We start from the raw sequence: 25070 nt of genomic DNA, 5'->3' as shown, positions 1-25070 counted from the left end.
CATGACTCACCGGCAAGCAGTCCTGTCCAAATGTCACCACCACAGGCAGCCTCTGCAGTGTTTATTTACAAGATTACAACTTCCGCCACCAAGCACACCCAGCCTGGGGCTCAACCTCTAGGTGGCACTGACCACCCAGGCCAGGCAGGCACAGGCTTCCAGAGTCGACCCTGCAATTCTAGTGGGGGACTGTTTTCTCAGTTCTTTCCATGCAGCAGCCAAGAGAAGCCGTGGCTGGAGTGACCAGGTGCTCACCACATCCAGCTATGACGGCTGCCAGTGCACTGTGCAACTCATCTGCCTACGTCCCAGCTTCCTCACACACCTCTGCCTCTCCCACTTTCTCCACTTCTGTGTCCCAGCAGGTCACATGCCCTCTAAGAGGTGTCCTTAGCCCTGGTTACACGTTAGTGCCACCTGGGGAGCTTCAAAAACAGAGACCAATTAAATCAGACGCTCAGGGAGATCTGCGTCCTGGTGGCTGCAAAGGCTTCCTGGGGGTTCTGGAAGAAGCCAGGACTAAGACTGCTGCACTGGCACAAGCTGGGAGCTGGCACTGTGCTGGCTGTCACCCACACTGTGTCCCTGCTGTCGGCATACAGGCGCTGACCACAAAGGCCAGGCAGAGCTCTGGTGCCCTGTGTGTCTGCAGGAGGGCTCCAACAGAGGCCAATTCTGAGTTGAAAGTGGCAGACAGGGTAGGGGACACTCAGAGCTGGGTGGGCTCCTACTGTGTCCCCTAACAAGCTCCATGGGCTACAGAGGAGCTCCTGGTACCATCACCGTGTTGGTTATCAATGCTCAGCCCTGCTGGGGTCTGTACTGTCCTACCAGGACAGTCAGAGGCCAAGGCCAAGTTCTGTCTCCTCCTCTAAGTATCTCCAAAGGCACTCAGCCAGCTCTGGCCCAGCATCCCCGAGGACAGATGGGGAGGGTTTAAATGTATTAAAAAACACAAAACCCTGTTAATGCAGAACCCTAACCCCACACCCCAGCCCCCAAACAGGTCTGACTTCAGCTTCCATTTCCTTCTGGGGAATCCCAGATTCTTTGTAACCAAAATGAACACAGAGGACTTCTTGTCCTCTCAACATCCATGATATGAACCCTGTATTGCAGCAGCCCCTACTGAAAACTTGCCTTCCATGGGAGCTGCTTTCAAAGGCAGCTCAGGCCCTGGACAGAAGGCTTTAGCTGTCAGATGCCTTCCTCACAGGTAGCCTGAATGATCCCCCTGGGCCAGGAGGGTCTTTGCTCTACTTCTGTAACCCAGGACACTTCCTCCAGATGCGGCAGGTGGGCCAGTTCTATGGGCTGTGGTGTGAATTTCCCAGAAGTGAGGCTCTGGTCCTGCCCAGGTTACTACCTACCGGTGAGAATTAGTGCAGGTCATTTAAGCTGTCCGTGTCTCAGTTTTCCTGATTTTACAATCAGGCATGTGAACTGTACAATCGATAGAGGCCCACTCAGTTCTAAAATGTTACGGTCACTGTGTGGGTCAGCCAGTCATGCCCTGCTTGCCTCCTGACCTCACCTCCTTCGACAGCTTCCTTCCTCTGCTCCCCACTCCTCCTCTGGACTCCGCTTTTATATTAGCACAGGATTTTCAGCGTCCATACATCCTCTCTAAGAAACTTTAAACTGTTAATTTTTTTTTTTTTTTTTGAAATAATGACCTTTTAGAAAGTCAACAGATTCATCACCTTAATCTGAGAACCACCACCTGATGTCCCGGCCTGTGACTACATTGAGCTCATGTTCAAGATCAAATTAATATCAAGTGATGCCCCAAGTAAGAACTTTAGGGTCAGACTCGGGGGGCTCTCTCCAAAGACTGTAAAGATTCCACATGTGTGAAACAAAGTGCTAGCTTAGCAATGTCCTAAAACCCAGGGCAAAACCTAGTGCCTGCTAAAGGTTTGCTGGCCAGGGTTGCGTGGGGCCATTGACTCTGATACGGACACTTCACCTCCACCAGGTGAGACTGAAAAACCAGGTTCCATAGCCGGACTCCACAAGGTAATTATAACCATCAGACAACTAAAAACCCAGCTGTTTCCAATTCTGCACACATCTCCCCAAACTGATGTCTGAGGAACTGATGCTTTTATGTCTGGATTCCGGATGGCTGGTCACTGCTACTGCTGCATTCCACCTGAGGCTTCAGCCCATGGTCCCAGTGAATCCAGCCTGCTCCAGTGCAAATGAGACAGAGGGAGCAGGAAAGCTCTCATTTCCTTGTCGCCCAACCTAAGCGGCATACAGGGACTTCCTTTCACACTGCAGTTTTTCCACTCCTGGGTCCCCGCATCTCTTTGAGCACAAAGTATATTACTGGGGGGCTCTGGGAGCTGCCATTTCCCAAGAACCAGAGCAAAGTGAGAGAGGGGCCTTGCTCTCCCCTCCTCTACCAGGAACACCCAGTGGGAAGTCTCATTACCTCAAAGAACTGGGAACCTGGTGGCTGAGTTAAGCCCGGAGCTTCCTACAAAGTTCTACCCAAAGCTGAAAGCAAACACTGGTTTCAGAGGAGGGGGCAGGGGGAAGGGGCTACGATACTAAGGCTACAAGAGGCTCAGGGAAATGAGGGTTGATCAACAGAGCAGCTAACCAGCGGGGAGGAGGGCGGGGGAGAGTGAGGCCCATTCAGAGCTGGCAGACAGCGGCTGGCTGAGTGTGGAAAAGGGATGTGCACAGTGAAATCCAAAACCTCCTCCGCTCCAGGCAAGTCGGCTTAGCAGCCACAATCCCTGCACTCTGCAAATCTAAAATCTAGTCTTTGATACAAGAACAAAAGGCAGCCACCCCCACCCCCACCCCCACCCCCACCAAGTGGGAGGAATAAGTCCCAGTCAGCCCAGATCACATCCCCTTCTTACACCTCAAGGACAATGCTGGTTAAAAAAAAAAAAAAAAAAAAATCCTTCAGAAAGATTAAACATAGTGTTACTATATGATCAAGAGATTTCACTTCTGGGTATATACTTAGAAGAATTGCAAACAGGGACTCAAATAGATATTTGCACACCCGAGTTCCTAGCAACAGTATTCACAACAGCCAAACTGTGGAAGCAACTCAAGTATCCACTGATGGATGAATGGATAAGCAAAATGTGGTATGGATATGCAGTGGAATATTACTTAGTCTTAAAAAGGAAGGCAATTCTGACTCCATGCTACGACATGGATGAACCTTGAGGTCATGATGCTATGGGAAATAAGCCTGTCACAAAATGCTCAATTTACTGTGTGAGTGCACTTATATGAGGAACCTGGAATTGTCAGAACCATTGAGCAGAAAGTAGAATGGTGGGTGCCAAGGGAGGAAGGAATGGGGAACTGGTATATTGTGGGTATGGAGTTTCCGTCTGAGAAGATGAGAAAGTTCTGGAGATGGATGGTGGTGATGGCTGCACAACAGTATTAATGTACCAAATGCCAATGAGCATGAGTGGTATGCTTAAGAATGATTAAAATGTTCCATTTGATGTTGTGCAACAAGTATATACCAGATGCACATATTCCTAAGATCCCTCCCAGATAGGGGCAATGCTCGGGTAGCTGAGCTGTGGGGAGGGCTCATCCCCTTCATGTGGACAGCCCCCTGCAACCACATCTAAAATAAGCACAGAATGGAAACTTCCAAGCAGTGTGCTCCCTGAGTTGATGAGAGCAGGCTGGGTGGCGGGTACCCGGGCTTCATTATAGTCTTCTGTGTATTTGTTTCATAACAAAGGACAATAAAAGGAAGCCTTGCTCGGCTATGTGTATGTAGCCTCAAAAGGAGGCCCAGTGTCACACGGCCAGACCAGTCCAACTGGCACAGCCACTGTTTGTTTCCAGCAGCTACCCCTCTACTCTTACAGAGTTTATATATCATCTTTTCCAGGCCACGTCCCTGCCCACCCGCATTTTCCTGATGCAGACTGGATGAGATTCCTGCCAGCCCATAAGAATCTGGTAATCATAGATCACACCCAGTGCTGGAGCAGGACCCCTCACAGGATCACAGCACCACAGGTGCCCAAGGCCCTGCAGCAACCATCCTCAGGGCTCTCAGAGGGCCAGAGAGTTATCTGCCTTCAAAGCATCAAGTGCCCTTTGCCCAGCTTCAGTCCTATCAGCCCCTCTAGGGGCCCCCAGCCTCTCCCCACAGCCTGTCTTTCCCTTAGCCCAGTCTCGGTTCAAACATCTCCAGTAACTTCGACACTCCTTCCCTATTTTCATATCTGCAAGCCAGGAAGCAAGCATCTCACTGTGAGGCCTTTGCCAGGCCCTGCTGGGATCTCTGCCACAAGGGTTCCCAGGACACGTGTGCAGAACCAAGCTCAGACCACCGGCCACATGTCTCCCAGCTGTAGGAGAGGCCCTCCTGGACCCAATGTACCTGGAACGTCCCCAGATCCTGCTTCCATTGCCTTCCTGCTGCCAGAGGTGCAGGGCTCAGATCCCAGCTCCTGTCCCACCCTCTGACCAAGGCACCCCAAGAGAAGAGCCTGAAGCAAATCCTCAGAAGGAACGAAGGTTATGATCTCAGCTGTCCCCTCCCAGAACAGATATGGGAACAGCTGTAAATGGCCAGGGGAGCGATCCTGATAAACACATACCAGGGTTGAGAGGAAAGAAGAAGGGATACTGGGAACTCAGGTGGGGGTGGTGTGGCAGGAACTTCATTATGCATTAAGACAGAGGCAGGGTGGTCTCCTATCCCTGTTGACACTGTTAGCAAATGGCTGGGCGGTATTTTACCAAGGTAAAAGAGGATCAAACACCATCTTCTTGCCGGTGGCTCGCCAGCTACAGTGGGCAGGTTTCTGCAGATGCAGGCACTGAGCCCCCACCTCGTCGTATCTGCAGAAGCCCTGCTTTCCCCTCCCTCCCTGGGCCACAGGCAAACAGCACAGTGCTGACGATATTGTGGTGCTGGTGACTTGCAGACGGCAGCTCATGTCCTTGGGGATGTCTTGCCAGGTAGGCATCACCCCTCCAGGAGAGGCTCAGAAAACTGTGGCTGGGACAGAAAGATCTAGGTCTCACCGAAGGGCACACAGGTTCCACAGGTTCGAGCTGGCTCTGGACACCACGCTTGTGCACAGCCTTGAGGCTTCCTCCCACACCCCGTGTGCTGAGAGCAGATTCTATCTACAGGATAGGCCATGGGTCCTGGGGCTCGGCTGGCTTCTTTACTGTGTAGCAGAACCCCAAGTACAGTCAGGGAATATCTGCGGTGCTTCAGGGAAGTGAGTTTCCCAAACAGTAGAAAAGTCTCAAATGTGCCACAGCAGGCAGGCATTTTTGCAAAATACCTGCTACCCTTTCCTGGGCACTTCTTCTGGGTGAGGGACAGTGCTGATCTCCTTGAATCCACTCTGACCCCTTAACAGGCAGAAACTTCTAGATGCTCATTTTTCAGACAAGGAAAGGAGTCTACAAGAGAGGAACAGGTGGAGCTTGACTACGCCGAGGTCCATTTGTGTCACCTGAATATTTGGTCATTTTCTGAAGACATTTCTAAAAGGCTGAGCTGATAACTACATGACTTAGCAATTCCTCTCCATATGACCAAAAGGAGAGAGAACAGGTGTTCAAAGCAAAACTTGTACCAGAATAATTCAAGCTATATTCAAGTGGCATTATTCACAACAGCCAAAAGGTAAAATAACCCAAATGTCTATCAACTGATAAATGGATAAATAAACTGCAGAGTATCTATATAACGGAACAACATTTAGTCTCAAAAAGGAATGAAGTACCAACACAGGCTGTAACACAGATGGACATTGGAAACGTTACGCTAATTGAGGAAGGCGATCATAAAAAACCACCTACTGTCTGATTCCATTTATATGAAATGTCCAGAAGAGACAAATCCATTGAGACAGAAAGTGGATACTTAATGAGTATGGGATTTCCTTCAGGGGTGATCAAAGTGTTTGGGAACCAAACAGAGGCGGTGGTTGCACAAAATCGTGACTGTACTAGGCATGAGCTGTTCGCTTTGAAACGATTAGTTTTATGTTATGTCATTTCACTTCAAAAAAAAAAAAAAAAAAAAAAAAAAAAAAAAGATCTGTTTTCCTCTGTTAAAACAGGGAACCCGGAACATTATCCAGCTGTTTCCTGAAGACCAAGAACATCATTCCGGACAGACGTCAGCACTGCCTGGCACCAGTACCTCAGGCCACCCGCTGCTTTACTTTCTAAGATATCTGGTTGGTTTGGGTGGCTTTCTGCTTTCTTCTCTGCCATCAGGCTGGCCGCTGTCCCTTCTGTTGTATCTACAGCAAGGGGGTCAAAATTCTTTATAAACAAGATGTCCCCCATCTAGTTGGCCACTGTATCCTGGAGAGAGGTCTGTTGTTAGAGCCCTTGGTTTTGTGGGAGAAGGAGAGGCAAAGAGAGCACCCTAGGATCCCGGGACCATGATCCTACTTCATGCTGCCACCCCAGCAATGACGTCACCAAGCTAGTGTGGAAAGCTCCGGCTACCTGGGTAGTAGGAGGTCACAGCCCAGACCAGCTTGTGCACACAGAAGGCCCTGAGGCTAGGCAAGTCTCCCTGAAAGGCCAGAAAATGCCAGCTGGGAAGGGCCCGAGCCTGTCCTGCTCAGGCCTGATGCTTCAGCTCTCCAGGCAGCTCTAGATTCCCTGAACAAGGCTAAGCTCTCTCTGAGGAGACAAACGGACTAATCACAATAGCTCTTATGACTCTTACACCTGTGGTTTGGGTTCCAGCTGGTTGGAGACTGAATCACCACAAGGTCAACTATGAGGGTGACTTTTAGCAATAAAGACTGAATGCCCCCAGTGTGGGTAGACGAGGACCCCCAATCAGCATCCAGAGAGCAGTTAAAAGATTTTCTTCTATCTTCAAGGACCCACCTGTGCCTAAAGCTCTTGGATCCTCGAGGAGGGAAAGATTATTTATGTTCTGGGCCTGGGGCTGGAACCAGCTGGTGCCGGGGCGGGGCAGGCAGAGGCTGGAACACCAGCTGGGAAGCTGCAGCCCTCAGTCACCGGATGATGGGATTATTCTTCTTTAGCACCACCTTGACTCTGCAACAAGGTTCAGAAAGGTTTCTTGGAGGCAGTTTGGCCTCAGACAATGTTGAGTACCCAACATTCAGCCAAGATGTATGACACTTCTATTTCTTTTTTTTTTTTTTTTTTTGTTTATTTATTTTTGAGAAAGAGAGAGAGGGCACATGCATGAGCAGGGGAGGAGCAGAGACAGAGGGAGAGAGAGAATCTGAAGCAGGCTCCGTGCTATGAGCGCAAAGTCTGACATGGGGCTTGAACCCACGACATTATGACCTAAGCCGAAGTCAGATGTTCAACCGAGCCATCCAGGTACCCCATGACACTTCTGTTTCATGCCAGGCACTGTGCTGGGCATATGATGGCAGGCACCACAGACCCAGCCCCTGCTCCTGTGAGCTGCCAGAATTCCAGGAGTCACATGATATGTACATCATGGCAAAGCCACACATGAGGGGCAGCCAGACCCTCAGGCAGGGCAGCAAAGACCATCCCCTAAGAAGGTGACCACTCCAAGACCTAAAAAGAGGCAGACACTGGCTACCCTCCAGAACATGAAGGTGGGAAGGACACTATAGTGTGTTGAATCGTGGCCCCAAAAAGACATGTCCATATCCTAACACCTGGCATGTGTGAATGGAACTTACTTTGGCAAAAGAGTCCTTGCAGATATAATTAAGGACTTCGAGATGAGATCACCTAGGATTATCCAATGGACCCTAAATCCAATGACAAACGTCCTTTTGAGAGACAGAAGAAGAGAAGGCTGTGTGAAGGTGGAGGCAGAGATTAAAATGCTGTGGCCACAAGCCAAGGAACGCACGGGGCCACCAGGAACTGCAAATGGCAACAGAAGATTCTCCCCTGGAGCCTCCAGAGAAACATGGCCCTGCCATATACCTTGATTTGGCCTCCTGAACTGTGGAAGAACACGTATTTGTTGTTTTAGGCAAGGTAAGCTTGAGAGGGCAGGAGGAACACCCACTTTCCCCACCTCCACCTTCACACTGCCTGGGGAGGGTTAGGAAAGGAGATACACGTATATATATATCCATGTTCATAGCAGCATTATTCACAATGGCTGAAAGGCAGAAGCAACCCAAAGTGTCCACTGGCAGATGAATGGATAAACAAAATGTGGTATACACATATAATAGAATATTACTCAGTCTTAAAAAAGAAGGAAGTCTGGGGTGCCTGGCTGGTTCAGTGGGTACAGTAAGTGACTCTAGATCTTGTAGGTTCAAGCCCTATGTTGGGTGTAGAGATTACTTAAAAATAAAATCTTTAAAAAAAAAAAAAAAGGAAGTCCTATAACATGCTATATAACATGGATGAACCTTGAGGAGATTGTGCTTAGTGAAATAAGAAAGTCACAAAAAGAAAAACACTTCATGATTCCACTGACATAAGTATTAGTTTGCTAGGGCTGCCATAACAAAATACCATAGACTGAGTGGCTTAAATGATAGAAATCTATTTTTGCACAATTCTGGAAGCCTGAAGAGGACAATCAAGGTGCCGGCATGGCTGGGTTCTGGTGAGAGCTCTCTTCCTAGCTTGCAGACAGATGCATTCTTGCTGTGTCCTCATATGGCCTTTTCTTGGTGGGTGGAAAGAAAGAGGGTGCTAACTCTCCAGGTCTCTTCTTATAAGGGCACTAATCCCATCATGAGGGCTGCCCTCGTGATCTATCTCCCAAAGGCCCCACCTACAAATATCACATTGTGAGTTAGAAGGATTCAATGTATGAATTTGCAGGGGGGGGAGGGGGCCACACATATTCAGTCCATGACATAGGAGGTACCTAGAATAGGCAAATTCATAGAGATAGATAATAGAATGGGGGTTGTTAGGGGCTGGGAAGGAAGGGCAGTGGGGATTTACTGCTTACTGGGTGTAGAGTTTCTGTTTGGGATGAAGAAAAAGTTATGGAGATCAACAGTGGTGATGGTTGCACAACAATGTGAATGTATTTAACACTACTGAATTGTATGCTTAAAAATGGCTAAGATGGGGGGAGCCTGGGTGGCTCAGTTGGTTAAGCATCCGACTTCAACTCAGATCATGATCTTGCAGTTTGTGAGTTCGAGCCCCACGTCAGGCTTGGAGCCTAGTTCAGATTCTGTGTCTCCCTCTATGCCCTTTCCCTACTCACTTTCTCTTTCTCTCTCAAGAACAAATAAACATTAAAAAAAGTAAAGACTTTAAAAGCCAAGGTTTAAAAAAAAATGGTTAAGATGGGGGCGCCTGGGTGGCTTAGTTGGTTAAGCATCTGGCTTTGACTCAGGTCATGATCTCATGGTTTGAGTTCGAGCCCCGCATCAGGCTCTGTGCTGATGGCTCAGAGCATGGAGCCCACTTGGGATTCTGTATCTCCCTCTCTCTCTGCCCCTTCCCCACTTGCACGCTCTCTCTCTCTCTCAAAAATAAACATTTAAAAAAATGGTTAAGATGGTAAATTTTATGTTAACCACCGCCCCCCCCACAAAAATAAAAACTCAAAAAAATAATGATCAGCCAGGTTTAGACATTTTTTAAAAAGAGGAAAGAAGTACAGTGTTATGGGCTGAAGCATGTCTCCCCTGCCACCCAAATTTATGTACTGAAGTATTAACTCCCAAAATATCCAAATGTGACCTTATTTGGAGACACAGTCTTTACCAAGTTCAAATGAGATCTTAGATTGGGCCCAAATCCAATATGACTATATCCTTATAGAAATGAGAAATTTAAAGACAGGCCAGCAGGTAGAGAGAACACCACGTCAACATGAAGACAGCCACCTACATACCAGGAAAAAAGGCCTGAGGCAGATTCTCCCTTACACCCGCCCTCAGAAGTAATCAATCCTGCTGAAACCTTGATCCCAGACTTCTAGCCTCCATAACTGTGAGACAATAAATGTCTATTGTGTGAGCCACCCAGTGTGTGGCTCTTTGTTACGCAGCCCTAACAAACTAACACATCGGTAGTTATGGAGATTGGGCACCAGCTCTGAGAAGCCACTTCCTACCAAGTGTCTCCATGATCATGTCTCATGGAAATGGAACTCTGCCAGGCCAGCCAGCTGCAGCCACCTGGAGGCCATCCACACTCAGCAGCATACCCACAGCACCTCCATATTCCAGACTCTGACAGCAGAGAGAGAAGAAAAGGGCAGCCACTGAACCCCACATGGTCAGAGGGCAAGAGGTAAGCCCCGGGCCTCATACGCTGCATTCACCCAACACATGCACACCATCCTGGGCTCTCCTTAACCAGGGCCACTCTCCCTCAGAAGATAAGCTATTGCAGATTTGCCCCAGACTGTGCTACTTAAGAACAGACCAGAATATGGGGTGTCTGGGTGGCTCAGTTGGTTAAGCGTCCAACTTTAGCTCAGGTCATAATCTCATGGTTCGTGGGTTCGAGCCCTGTGTCAGGCTCACAGGTCAGAGCCTGGAGCCTGCTTCCAATTCTGTGACTCCCTCTCTGCATCCCTGCCCCCCACCCCCTCATGTTCTGTCTCTCAAAAATAAATAAATGTTAAAAAAATTTTTTTTGTAAAAAACAGACCAGAACCACTAGGATATCCTGCAACTATGCAAGTCAGAAATTATAGAAAACCAGCGTTCTGAATCCACACAATAGTCCACCAACTCCCCCCTACCCCCGTCAAGGGCAGAGCAGGAAGGGTGGGAGACTCCCTCCTGAGTGAAGCCCCAGCACTTTTTTCCTTCCTGACCTCAGGACGTGAGATGGGGGGCTCACTTTGCTCCCTTCATCATGCTCTGAAAGGGGGATTTCCCATGCACGTAAGGAAACTGAAGATACCGAAGTGATAAGTTCACAGCACCTAGAAGTCAGAGACCAACTCTGGGGACAGACTGAGGATATGCCTGTAAGCCTGTTATGGCCTGAATGTTCTGTGTCTGCCCTGTATTCACGTATTGAAGCCCTAACCTGCAATGTGATGGTACTTGGAGGTGGGGCTTCTGGGAAGTAATTAGGTTTGGATAAGGTCACAAGAGTGGGGCCTCCATGATGGGATTAGTGTCCTTATAAGAGGAAGAGACACCAGAGAGCATGCTTACTGTGTATGCGCTCTCTCTCTCTCTCTCTCTCTCTCTCTCTCTCTCTCTCTCCCCCTTTCATATGTGAGGACACAGCAAGAAGGCAGACATCTTCAAGTCAGGAAAAAGTTCTCCACTAGGAACGGAATTGGCCAGCACACTGATCTTGGATTTCCTAGCCTCCAGAACTGTGACAAATAAATGTCTGTTGTTTAAGCCCCCAGTTTGTGGGGTTTTGTTACGGCAGCCCTCCTTTGCCCTCAGTGGATTTCCAAGGCCCAGGTCCTTTCCACTGGAGAAATAAACAAGGAGGAGGGGCAGAGGCGAGCTGGAGACTCCCTACCAGGCGAGGGAACCTCCTGCTAGCCCATATTCCTACCTTGGAGAGGTGGAGGTCTGGCTCAGTCCTAGAGGATGGTCTGCAAATCTCACTGCTGCTCTAGTCCTGGGTCACCACCATCTATGGTACTCCTGAGAGGTTTACTGGCTTCTAGATGCACAGGAGGAGAAGGGACCCGGGATGCCGGCTTGAGTTAGGGGCTCTGAGACTTCTGAGGGGCAAAACATAGCTGTGGCAACAGGCACATGCCAGATGCATGGCTTCAAATCCTCGTGTCTCTGAAAGGGAGCCAATACCTTGTCTTACAGATGAAAGTTGAAGGTCTGGAAGCGGAAGCAACATTCCCTGAGCCCCATGGCTAACAAGTCGAGTTGAAAAGCAAGGATCCACCCAGGCAGGTGTGCCCAGCCAAGGCTACCTCCTGGAGGTTCAGAAGGTTTGGCCCCACCCTAAGCAGGATCCCCAACTTCAGGCACCCTGGGGATGAACCAGAGATGAGGTGGGGCAGCGGGGTGTGGGCATATTTTATATTCTGCACCAGAATATGAGATGTACCAGATGTCAAAAGCCAAGGGACAGACCACCAGGCAGCATGGTCTCAAAGTCTAGGGCAGAATGGATTTTCCCCTGGAAAACCTTCTGTGCGTTTGAATCAAGTGGCTAAGAACTCTACCATCCTTGACTTACATATTTGGAAAAGGAAATATAATTCCTCTGTTCCAAGACTCCCTCCAACCTGCCCAACCTCCAGGGCCTTCTTCCATCATGCCCCCAAAAAAGACAACAAACAAACTGGGATTACCGTGGCCACGCGGAGACTCGTTTCATCTCTCAATGTTCCCACCAGTGAAATGGGGCTAATGACACTCTACCCTCATACCCTGAGGGGGTGATGAGCAGGTCACCCTTCCCCTGCCAGAGGGAGGAGGCATCCAGAAGCACAAGCATTATTTATCATAATTATCAGAAGCGTTGACTGTTCATATGGTCAAACCTGTGGTAGTTGCTATGTTGCTCCTTTCCAGAAAACCGCATGATTGCCTCTTGCCTGGCTTCTCCTAGAGTACTCAGCATCACCCTCTACTTCCTTGTGAGGGTGAGGCCTCCACTTTGGTTAATGTGGTAAGGGGGGTTCGTGTGCTTGGGACTACTGGGATGATTCTTCCCAGGACTGCAAGCCTGCTGTCAGCAGAACCCATGGCACCCACCAGATCTCAGGCTGCTGTGGGTCGGAGGGAGACCCTGGCAGGGTGACCCCACCCACCTAGCCCACTCCAAAGCCCACCAGGGCTCCAAATGCCAGCCCCATTCTGCCCTTCTCAGCAGCCCAGAGATGGCCTACAAGGAAGGCTGTGGCCCTCCACCGCCCCACAGCAAGGATCAGCAGGCCTGGAGCTTTCCCCATTCCCCTGGGGCCTCAGAGTCTCTGTGGCACACAAGGTCTTGAGAACAGCTGAGGAATGAGCCGGAAAACATGCCAGCAAGGATTTCTGTCCAGATGAAAGAGGAGACAGAGGACTAGCTTTGGCTCTTGACCCGAAACTTGAAACTGTCATGTGGGAATTACCACCTATGGTGATAATCCCAGTTGTCATCACGATGTGACAGCCTGGTCCAGGCTCCATGCTCACTCCTCAGTTGGCCAGCCCTTGGGAACCAGGCTCGGTCCCCTCCACTTGCTTTCCCCAGCTCCGTGGGACGAGACAGGATTCACACCCCCAAGACACCCCCAATGGTACAACTGCCAGATGCCCACTCTGGCCTCTATCTTGGCCACTTGCCAGCCCAGCCAACAGACCCAGGAGGTCCAGATGAGGGTCTGCAGTATGCTCAGTCCTGAAAGCAACCTTTTGGGAAAAGCAAGTCCTCTGGAGAGAGATTCAACCCACAGGGCAGACCCACAGGCACAGGCACAGAAGGTCCTGGGCCCATCAGGTGTACAAATACTAGGAAGAGGCCCTTCCCTCAAGAATCAAGGGATCCCAAGGGAAACAAGGCATCTGGAAAGGCTCCCAGAGGCATCCGAAACCAGCTCTGAGCCTGGCACTTTTCCCAGAAATACTGCACATGGTAGAACAGCTTGGTTCAGCTGGGTCACCCTGCCCAGCAATCATGCTTATCAGGCTGGCACCTCACTCAGGGACTATTGAGGGCACAGAATTTGAGCTTGGACTTCCCAGACAAACTTCAGGTCTGTCTCCTGTCTTTAGAAGCAGGCCAATCCCTGCTTCTTAGGGCCCTGACTCTAGCCCACTACCTAAGGTCGCTGTCCTGGCATCTCTTTACCTCCAGGGTGGGCACTGCCATCCCCCCTGCAGAGGTGAGCAGTGGAGACCCAGTCAGACCACACATTCACAGCAGCATCTGGCACACAGCAGGCATCTAGCAGGTGTGTGTCCCCCCTCAGTCCTTGTGAAAGGAACTCTGACAGCTTACGTACAGGACGCTTTGCTGTGCCCACATGGATCTTCCCAGTATGAGGAGTTTTCTGTCCTCTTAAAACCAGTCTCAGCTGAACAGGTGTGTATTTCCCTGTTCTTGCTTTAATCCAGCCTGAGGCATGCTTTGCTCTTGGCCAGAGGGTGGGGGGGTATTGCTAAAAGAGCTGGGGGCAACTGGAAGGTTGGGCTGGTCTGTTAGAATGGCTGGACCCAGACTACCTCAGAGCCACCAGCTTTCTCCCAGCCCTTCCAAAGAGGCTGTAGGAGTCAGCACCACAGCAGCAGTGCAGACAAACATCCCCTAGCTCCCAACACCACTCAGCCATGGTGTACCTTGCTACTGCAAGGTGGAGACAGCCATGGGGTGCTCAGAGCCCACGGGACAGCAGGAGCCCAAGGAACCTGTCTGAAGAGGCCAACTTTTCTCTACGGGATGTAAGAACCTGGACAGCAGTGTCCAGAATGGCTGCATGTGGAAGGCATCAGAGCTGGGGTAACAAGCTGACACAAACATGCACATGCCATATTCCAAGTTTCCAAAAAGACCCACAACTCACCAGTGATTATGACACATCCCTTCTTTTCTGCAGCCTCTCCCGACATGCCTTAGAAGACATGGACCTGGATATTTACTTCCTCCATCCCCTGTGCAGAGGGCTCCCTTAATTGGAGAGTTTACACCCAATGATCTAACCCAGAGGGCAGGCTGGGGGCAGAGTTGCTTTTAGGGAATCCAGAGCCAAAAAACCCATGAAGTGAAACAGGAACAGAGTCTCTGTTCTCAAGCCCACTCTGGTTTCCACGCTCACTGTGGCTGAGGGAGTATCAGGCGCAACATATTGCAGAGCCAGGAAGGCCACCGCTGACCTTTGCCAAGCCACCCCAGGAGCGGCAAGGGCCCCCTCACCCTCAACGCCCCATTCTGGGCCTTGGTTCACACCCTCTCCACCCAGATGGCCTCCCTGGGCCTCTGAATTCTACCAGTTCTTCACCACCCGCTGCTCCAATGACCCCCACCCAAATGTGACTTAACCTGATAGTCACCTCCCACCCCACCAGGGGGACACTCTCCTGGGTTCTTTTTTCCACTCACTGTGTGTAAGAGCCTGACTTCTCACCTACTTTACAACCCACATCGAGTCCCTCCTCGACTACTCATAAGCTCCTTAGGACTGCCAGGAGTCCTAAGTCCCATGACCACCCAGGGACCTTTTGTAAAGGGACCATCCCCCACCTCACTTATTTAGCACATGGTACCCCTTTCCCTCCCACCTCTACCTCCCCACAGGGCCAGGATCAAAATAAACAGACAACCACCTATACACATAACCACCAACAAACACATGGGGTTCTGGGAAACATGAGATTAAAGGCAACCCCCCCTCCTTTTTAAGCTGGTAAAATACATAGTAAATTTTCCATTCACTTTCTCTAGAGAGGCCAGCTGTGCACAGGTCTCTATAAAAACGCTCACTTAGACAATCCCACAGCTGAGAGCCATCCGGAGGACTCAGCCCAGGTTTTCAGAACATCTGAAGGGTGTGTGGGTTGAGCTCATTTCTGAGTCACAAAAACCGAAAGTGATTTTTTGGGTCACTGACAACCAGGAAAGCCTTCAATGTCTGCCCACTGACCCCACGTGCCCATGGCCTAACAACCGATTTTCCACGGGCCCCTGGTTGGCATACCTCCTGCAGGAGGGGGGGCCACTGTGCTCTTCTGAGAACTAGGAGGGAAGAAGCTGACAGGGTGGGGAACAGGGTGCTAAGGGCCCAGGTGCCTATTATGTGCACACACAGGGCCAGCACTTTATATGCATCACTGAAGTTGAACCTCATTGTTTGGGAAAGGGAATAAAAAAGCAGTGATGGTATCTTCTGTTTCCAAACAAGAACAGCCTGTCACCACCAGGCAGAGAACTGCTGCAGGCTCCCTCCGCCAGGAGAAGGGCCAGTGGGAGCCGCACGGAGATGCTGCCAGAGCCCGGAGCCTACACAGGCTGCTGGGAAGCACATTTCAAGAACTGAGCATCCAAGTGGGGAGATGCTGCTGCAGGCAGGCAAGCAGGGCCTTGGGAGGCACTAACACAGGTCCTGTTCTCTGGTCCGGGCCCTGCCAGCAGACCTCAAGGGGGTCCCAGAAGACAAAAGCAGGAGCAGAGGAGCCCTGGAGGGGAAATTTCTCATTAGATCCCAAAAGCATGGGAAGAATCTTCTTTCCAAGGCTCCAGACCCAAGTCCAGGCTGATAGCATCTGAGCTGATTTCTGTCCCTCAATATTTTCCTCCTCTGTGTCTCTCTGCGTGTAGCACGTGTGTGCACATCTGTATACGTGTGTGAAGTGTGTGTGGCATATGTGTGTGCATGTGTGTGTAGGTGGCACATGTAGGAGGCATGTGCATCCACCAAAGGGAGCCTAACCCAGCCTCTCCAGCTGGGAGCTCCTGCTTATCTTTGCCAAACTGCCATAGAACAGCATCTCCTCAGCCAGACCCCACAGCATGGTCCTCGTTAATAAGCCCTCTCACCATCCTGTGACACAGCAGCACTTACAATCCCTCTCGTTGGCTGTCTCACCTTGAGGCTGGGGCAGGACAGGGCCACGAGTGCCCACAGGTACATCAGGTCAGCTCACTGCTGACTAGCTACAGAGACACAGAGTTGGCGGGTACCAAGCTGGGCTGGAACCTCAATCCCAGCTAGGTCCCATCTGCCCCAGGCTCCTGCCTTTCCAAGTGACAGGATCTGCCACCCCCACGCTGGTTGCATCTGAGCTGCTGACCTGAGGCAGAACTCACATGCAGGGCAGCACAGATCTTGGCTCAAACCCAGACCTACCACTGCCCAGCTGGGTGACCTTGGCAAGTTACTTCATCTCTCTAGGACTCAGGCTTCTTTATCAATAAGAATGGCCAGCAGATCCCGAGGAGAAGGTGCCAGGCATGGTGCTTGGCACAGGGCAGCTTCCAGGGTGGCACGTGCCCAGGGTCCTATCACCCAAGCTGGGCCTGAGGCTTAGAAATCAGCAGGCTCTGTTCTCGGCTGAGCACTGGGTCTCGAGGCTTTCAACTGCTAGGGAGCCTAAATAGCAACAAAAAATTAGGGAATAGAGCTAAGGCTAGATTTAGTAAGTTGACAGTGCATCCTGGGACAAGGTGACTCAGCATCTAAATGATGAGTGGCCTTCAGAGAGGCTGAGGGAGTCCTGGGGGGCAGTCAGGCATGGCAGGACCACAGGCAGAAGCAGCAAGGGCTGAGAAAGAGGACAGGAAGACTCGCCCCAAAGACTTACTAACTCATCTGGGACTTCCCTCCCCCACCTGAAGCTTCAGCCAGGGATCAGATTCTCCCTCTGAAAATGGGGCATAAACGTGGGAGCAGGCGTGGGTGGGGACATAACTCACAGGCCCATGTGCTCCATGAGCCCGGCCAGATGGTGCAGGTGGCCCAAGTATCCAGGGAAGAACGCACCGCGCATTCCTGTTGGATTCCATTCCTGTGGGAAGGGGGTGGGGAGAACACAGCCAGCACAGCCTCCACACAAGGCAGCCTGAGTCCAGGACAGCCCTCAACACCACAGCTCCCCTACCCCCGACATGTGCTTCTGGTCCCCATACAGAAACGGAGCACGGAAATCATCTCCGAAACAAAACCCCTCCTCCCCTGTTCCCAGGCATCTATAGCATGCCAGGCTGTTACAGACCTTACTGCTAACCCCAACACAGCCCTGTAAGTTCCTAGAATCACTCCCATTTGACAAATGGAAAAACAAGAGTTCGCCTGTCACCATCTGTCCTGTCAGATGGTTCTGGACGCTGGGCTCCCCATTCCACCTGTGGCCTCCACCACACAGAAGCTGGAACCCCACACCATGATGGAGCACATTCCATGAAGGAATGCTATGTGTCCATGACAACTGCATAGGGTGGGTGCTCTAGGGAATGACAGCTGGATGTGGGGTTGGGGAGCAGGCAGGTGGGAAGGCAGACCTTGGCATGCAAGACAGGCAGGAGTGAGGAGGCGATTTCTGGGATCCTGTGGCCAGGAATTCCCAATCTTGCCAAAGATCTCCATGCATTCGTGGCCTGAAGCCTTTCTCCCCACTAGAAACACAGGCCGATGGCTATACCTACCCCTGAAAAGACCTCTGAGTCGGGCCACAGATATCAACAGAAGGGCCTGAAGCAGAGCAGGGATTGAGCAAACCAGGGTATGATACCGCCAAGTATCACAGGGGCCAATCCCAGGGAGCACTACCACACACACAAAGAAGGAAATTCAAAGGCAGAAGCTTGAACTTCTAGCTCCAGGCGAGATGGAGAAAGTGCCCTCCATATTTTCCCACTCACCATAATTACAGATTTTGGACAAAACACGTGAAATCACTATCGTGGGACTCTGAAAGGCAGATGAGAGCAGAAGCACCGGGAAGGCATCTCAGGACTTGAGGGACGCCCCGGAACTGCCTTCTCTGGTTTTGTTTGCTTTAAGCCTTATTTCTTTTAGAGCAGTTTTAGGTTCATAACAAAACTGAAAGGAAGGTACAGACTTTCCATACTCCCCTGCCCGCACTCATGCACAGCTTTGCCCATTATCAACAACCCAGCAGAGCAGTGCATGTGTCACAAGTGATGAACCTACATGGATACGTCATCATCACCCAAAGCCCATAGTTTGTGTTAGGGTTTACTCTCAGTGTTGTAGATTCTATGCGTTTGGACAAATGTCTCATGACATGTATTCACAATTATCTTATCCTGCAGAAGAGCTGGAATTTTTTTTTACCTCCCATCTATCCCAGCATAAGCATTAGAGCAACCTGAAAGTGTCAACAGGCATAGACAGAAAGAAAAACAGAAAACCTCAAACAACAGAAAAGCCTGCTCTCTCCAAACAAAGGACCAGGAAGGAGGGATCCAGTGAATTAAACTCTTGTAATCTTAACTACTTTGCTCCAGGTAAACACCAGCAAAAATGAGGCAGCAGTTCCCCTCCCTTATAGACACAGCTGCAGCGGCAGTGGCCCTGTGGGGTGGAGTCCTGTGGCCTCTCCACTCTATACCAGGAGAGTACCACCAAAGAAGCAGAGCCCCATGGGGCACCTGGATGGCTCAGTCAGTTGGGTGTGTCTGACTTTTGATTTTGGCTCAGATAATGATCTCACAGCTCATGAGTTCGAGCCCCGAGTTGGGCTCTGAGTTGACAGCGTGGAGCCTGCTTAGGATTCCCTGTCTCCCTCTTTCTCTGCCCCCACCCCCACGACACATGCGCATGCGCTCTGTCTCTCTCTAAAAAATAAACATCACACACACACACACACACACACACACACACACACACACAAAGAAGCACCAGAGCCCCTATCTCCACTGGTAGGGTAGCAGTGGACCTTTGGGTGACAGCATGGGAGGGTGGAGCCCAGCTTTCAAGTCAGGACCTGGGGAAGTAGAGAGTATGGGACAGATCAGGGAGAGGAAGGAGGTAGAGAAAGGATCCCTTAAGTCTGTGTGTGAAGCCCTAGGCTCACCCTCAAGCAGCAAATGTGTGAAACCACTTGTCTTCAGCACTGCACAGGTTTGGGAACTGAACTACATAGGTGAGAACTGATACTACTGTCCAGCTTGCAGACTGATCCCCAGCTGATGAACAGCAGAGTGGATGATGGAACTACAGGCCACAGAAAGTGGGCTAGAATGTGCAGTCTGAATCGAACTGGGTTGACTGGCTGTTTAAACAACTCTATCAATATCTCCAATATACTAAAACAATCTAGACTCTTATCATGTAACATTCAAAATGTCCAAGATACAATCCAAAAATTACTCAACAAACAATCTGGAAACCTAAGCTATTAAAGGAAAGGGGCATCAACAAACACTACCCTCCAGATGACCCAATGTTGGAATAATCAGAGTACAACTTTATTATTATTTTTTTAATGTTAATTTATTTATGAGATAGAGACAGAACGGGGGCAGAGAGAGCATGAACGGGGGAGGGTCAGAGAGAGAGGGAGACACAGAATCTGAAACAGGCTCCAGGCTCTGAGCTGTCAGCATAGAGCCCGATGCAGGGCTCGAACCCACGGACCACGAGATCATGACCTGAGCTGAAGTCAGACGCTTAACCAACTGAGCCACTCAGGCGCCCCCAGAATACAACTTTAAAGCAGCTATTATAATCGTGCTCCAATATAATATAATCTATTATAATCTATTCAATTCAATCTAATCAATATAATCTATTATAATCATGCTCCAAGAAGTAAGGGCGAAGACTCTAGGAACAAATGGTAAGAACAGGAGTCCTCAGCAAAGAAATAGAAGCAATAAAAAAAGAACCATATACAAATTTTAAAACCAAAAAAAATAACAACTGGAATTGGAATTCCTGGAAAGGAATTCAATAATGGAATGGAGATGGAGCAGAGTCAGCGAACTTAAAGACAGATCAATAGAAATTATCCAATCCAACATCACTCATCATCAGGGAAATACAAATCAAAACCACAATGAGATACCACCTTACATCTGTCAGAATGGCTAACATTAACAACTCAGGCAACAACAGATGTTGGCGAAGATACGGAGAAAGAGGATCTCTTTTGCATTGTTGGTGGGAATGCAAGTTGGTGCAGCCACTCTGGAAAACAGTAAGAGGTTCCTCAAAAAACTAAAAATAGGGGCGCCTGGGTGGCGCAGTCGGTTAAGCGTCCGACTTCAGCCAGGTCACGATCTCGCGGTCCGTGAGTTCGAGCCCCGCGTCGGGCTCTGGGCTGATGGCTCGGAGCCTGGAGCCTGTTTCCGATTCTGTGTCTCCCTCTCTCTCTGCCCCTCCCCCGTTCATGCTCTGTCTCTCTCTGTCCTAAAAATAAAAAAATAAAAAAAACGTTGGAAAAAAAAAAAAAACTAAAAATAGAACTACCCTACAACCCAGCAATTGCACTACTAGGAATTTATTCACGGGATACAGGTGTGCTGTTTCAAAGGGACACATGCACCCCCATGTTTATAGCAGCACTATCAACAATAGCCAAAGTATGGAAAGAGCCCAAATGTTCATCGATGGATGAATGGATAAAGATGTGATATATATATATATACAATGGAGTATTACTCAGCAATCAATAGAATAAAATCTTGTCATTTGCAACTACGTGGATGGAACTAGAGGGCATTATGCTAAGTGAAATTAGTCAGTCAGAGAAAGACTAAAATCATATGATTTCACTCATATGAGGACTTTAAGAGACAAAACAGATGAACATAGGGAAGGGAAACAAAAATAATATAAAAACAGGGAGGGGGACAAAACGGAAGAGACTCATAAATATGGAGAACAAACTGAGGGTTACTGGGGGGGCGTTATGGGAGGGGGGATGGGCTAAATGGGTAAGGAATCTACTCCTGAAATCATTGTTCCACTATATGCTAACTAATTCGGATGTAAATTTTAAAAAATAAAAAATAAAATAAAATAATAATAATAAAGAAATTATCCAATCTAAATAAAAGAGAGAAAAAAGAGTAAGGAAAAATTGGAACAGAACCTCAAGGATGTGTAGGGCAACATCAAAACATCCAACATTCATGTCACCGAGGTCCCAGAAAGAAAGAGACTGGAGCAGAAAAAAATATTTGAAGAAATCAGAGCTCACTAATTCTCAAATTTGGTGATGGCCATAAATGTATAGGATCCAAGAAATACAGTGAACCTCAAACAGGATAAACAAGGAAAACCACTACCAGACACATCATAATCAAAGTGCTAAAAACCAAAGATAAAAAATCTTGAAAGAAGTCAGAAAAAAACCAACATATTACATATAGCGAAATGAAGATCCAAATGATTGTAGATTTCTCACCTGCCACTATGGAGGTCAGAAGAGGGTAACATAATAATAATAATAAAGTGTTAGAAGAAAAGAGAGAAATTATCCTTCAGGAATGAAAACAAAATAAAAACCATCTCAGATGAAAGGAAACTAAGACTTAGCCTTTAGGACCTATTTTGAACTTCCAACCTCCAGAACAGTAAAATAATAAACTTGTGTTGTTTTAAGCCACTAAGGTTATGGTAATTTATTACAGCAGCAATAGGAAATGAATTCATGTGGCTTTGACCACATGGAATCAAACTAAAAATCAATAACAGAATGACATCTAGAAAAATCCCAAATATTTGGAAATTAAATAAGACACTACTAAAGGATCCACAGGCCAAAGAGGCAGTCCCAAGGAAAACTGGCACACGGTTTAAAGGGAATTAAAATAAAAATACAGTGTATCAAGATATGTAGGATGCAGCTAAAGCAGTGCCCAGATACAAATTTATAGTATCAAATGCTTGTATTAGAAAAGAAAGGTTTCAAGTCAATAATTTAAGTTTCCATCTTTAAAAACTAAAAGAAAAGAGCAAAATAAGCCTGTAGAAAGGAAATAATAAAGATTGGGGCGCTGGGTGGCTCAGTTGGTTAAATGCCTGATTCTTGCTTTCAGCTCAGGTCATGATCTCGCCGTTTGTGAGATCAAGCCCTTCATTGGCTCTGCACTGACAGTGCAAAGGCTTTTTGGGATTCTCTCTCTCCCTCTCTCTGCTCCTCCCTCCCTTTCTCTCTCAAAATAAATAAATAAACTTAAAAAAATAAAGGCAGAAAACAATAATATTGAAAACAAACAAACAAAAAAACAGAAAAATAATTGAAAACAAAAACTGATTCTGGTGGTGCTGGGGGAATTAATAAAATTGATAAACCTCTAGCCAGACTGACCAAGAAAAAACTAAAGACGCAAATTAGCAAAATCAGGAACGAAAGGTGAGGTCTTACTATGGATCCTACAGACATCAAAAGGAAATATTACAAACCACTTTATGTACATAAATTTGACAACTAGATGAAATGGGCTGAATCCTTCAAAGACACAAACTACCAGAACTCACTCAAGAAACAGATAAGTTGAACAATCCCATGCCTACTAAAGACACCAAATTTGCTGTTGAAAAACTACAAAAGTAGACAAACAAAAACCCCTAGGTCCAGCCAGTTTCACTACCAAACATTTAAAAAGAAATCACACCAACTCTTTACAAGTTCTTCCAGGAAACAGATAACTTCCAAACTCATTTTATGAGGCCAGTATTAGTCTCATATCAAAGCCAGAAAAAGACAGTACAAGGAAAAACTACAGACCAGTATCTGTCATGAACCTTGAATACAAAGATGCTCAACAAAATATTAGAAAATGAAAGGCAGCAAACACACACACACAGACAGACACACACACACACAGATGCAGCTATCTATCACAACCAAATAGAGTTTATCTCCTGGAATATAAGGCTGGTTCAACACTCAAAAATCACTCAAAATTCCCAACAGACCTAATAAGAAAATCCATATGATCAGATCAATAGGTGCAGGAAAATGGGTTGCCAACCAGATTGGTACTGGCTATTGCTGTGGCTTCTAGTAGTTCCTTGTGCAGTCAAGGCAGAAGACAAGAAATACAGTTGATGCTTATTCAGCCATGTGCTTGTTTCTCAGGGAGGCTCTTTCCAAGACTCTGATTTGAATTCATGCTGAGAGTAAACTCCTTTGCAAAGTGCGTCGCCAGAGGACCCACTCAGACCTCCACATACAATTCAACGGGAGGGCTCCTAGTTGTGAAGTCTGCTCTTGCCAAACTCAACTCCATGCTACCTCGACCCCACTACCTTCCCCACTGGGGAAGCCCCTCTGTTGGGGCTCCAAGCCTATTCCTCCAGGAGGTAGGACAAACCCAGGTGGATGTTCTTCAATCCACCAGAAGAGTAAATGGCATCTGCCCTGGAGGAAAAGGAAGCCAGCTGCAACCTATTCATTCACTTTCCCTGGTAACTTCCTAAAACTTCTGAGTTTGATTTTCTCTCAATGGAACCTGCTGGGGACAACTCACCTTGACCCCCATGTCCCCAACCATTTGTGACAAGGCTGACAAAAGCTGTTGGAAAAGGAGCCCTGAGCTGATGATAACCCAAGACAGATACAGGCTCAACACATAGACACGAGGACCTCACGAGATGGTCCAGCCTTCTAGAAGATTTCTATGGTGCAAGAACCACTCTAAAAACCAAATCTCCAATAACTCAGGGCCTTGGAAGTCTTTCTGAAGGGTCTTGGTGTTGTTGTGATCTGACCAGCAAAGGGTTTGCTATGAGACAGGGCAGTGGGTATGTGAGTGAGTGAGTGAGTGAGTGTGTGTGTGTGTGTGTGTGTGTGTGTGTGTGTGTGTAAAATGCTGATCAGAAAAGGTCAAAAGATTGTCTTCCAGGGGCTACTGGGGCCAATGCCCTGTCACCAAGCAGCTGAAAACCCAGGTATTGAGAACACACTTGAAAATAGTTTATCTTTTCCAAAGCTCTCCCCAGATGGGAATTTCTCACACTCCTTTGACAGCTTATCCCAGTGTTTAACCATGCTTACAGTCAAGATGTTCTTCCTTCTGTCCCACAGGGCAGCTTGGATAATGGCTAATTTCCTGTGCTGTCTCTGAGGGCTGGACCACAGGGTGGTATGCACCTGATGGCTCCCTCCCTCCTTCTGGGCTGAGTGATACCATGCAAGAGACCCACCCCTCGCACCTCCGCTGGCAAGGGGATAATGGGAGTTACCTGGCAGACCTGTTTTGAGATTCTGTCCTCCCCAAACCCAAATTCCAAGATCTTGCTCCTTCTGGTCCCCATCAGGTGGTATTAAGGAGACTCCTATATCCATCTTAAATCTAATTAAAAAGATAAAACTGCTGGAGAAAAAAACCTCCCTCTATGCAGAAGCGCTATTCCGGGGTCTTCCACCTCGGTGTTCTATCCTAAACCAGGGGTCAGTAAACTTTTCCTGCAAACAGCCAGCTTGTAAATATTTTCAGCTGTGCAAGACCTGTGGAATCTATCACTACTACTCAGCCTTGCCATTACAGCGGGAAAGCAGCCATACATCATGCATGGACAAATGAGTGTGCTGCATTCCAATAAAACTTTATTCACAAAAGCACATGATAGGCTAGGTTGAGCTGTTCCCTGGCCTGACAGGGAGAGGCCCCAACAACCTTCCTTTCCTCAGTTTCAGAACTTGGCTGTCTCTTGCCATCACTGTGGACCTAGAAATTTGTTATGAAGATTAGGAACCTTGCTCTTCATCTCTGCCCAGGCATTTAAATAT

The 25070-nt window shown here is 48.4% G+C and overlaps 1 protein-coding gene across 3 annotated transcripts in view; it reads right to left on the bottom strand.

The window, feature by feature from the left end:
- BCR (BCR activator of RhoGEF and GTPase) overlaps positions 1–25070 on the bottom strand; it is a 128593-nt gene that overhangs the window by 63678 nt on the left and 39845 nt on the right. The gene's annotated exons all lie outside the window — the stretch shown is intronic.

Source organism: Neofelis nebulosa, chromosome 11 (assembly GCF_028018385.1).
Source record: "Neofelis nebulosa isolate mNeoNeb1 chromosome 11, mNeoNeb1.pri, whole genome shotgun sequence".
NCBI lineage: Eukaryota > Metazoa > Chordata > Mammalia > Carnivora > Felidae > Neofelis > Neofelis nebulosa.
This window is presented reverse-complemented; position numbering and strand designations above follow the sequence as displayed.